Raw genomic sequence first — 223 nt, 5'->3', positions numbered from 1 at the left:
GAACCCGGCAGGGGCCCCGCCCCCCCGCCCCCCCGCCCTTCCCGCTCCCGACGCCGCCCGGAGGCCGGGGCTGGGCGGCCGCCCGAGGCGCCGGGGCCACCGCGATCGGGACCCCGCCCCCGCCCCGCCCCGCCGGCCCGGCCCGCGAGCCTCCTGCCGCTGCCGCTGCTGCTGCGCTGGGCGCCCGCCCGTCCGGGAGCCCCGGCCCCGCCGCCCGCGCAGC

The sequence above is a fragment of the Canis aureus genome, chromosome 13 (assembly GCF_053574225.1).
Source record: "Canis aureus isolate CA01 chromosome 13, VMU_Caureus_v.1.0, whole genome shotgun sequence".
Lineage (NCBI taxonomy): Eukaryota > Metazoa > Chordata > Mammalia > Carnivora > Canidae > Canis > Canis aureus.
Note: the sequence above shows the minus strand (reverse complement) of the source record.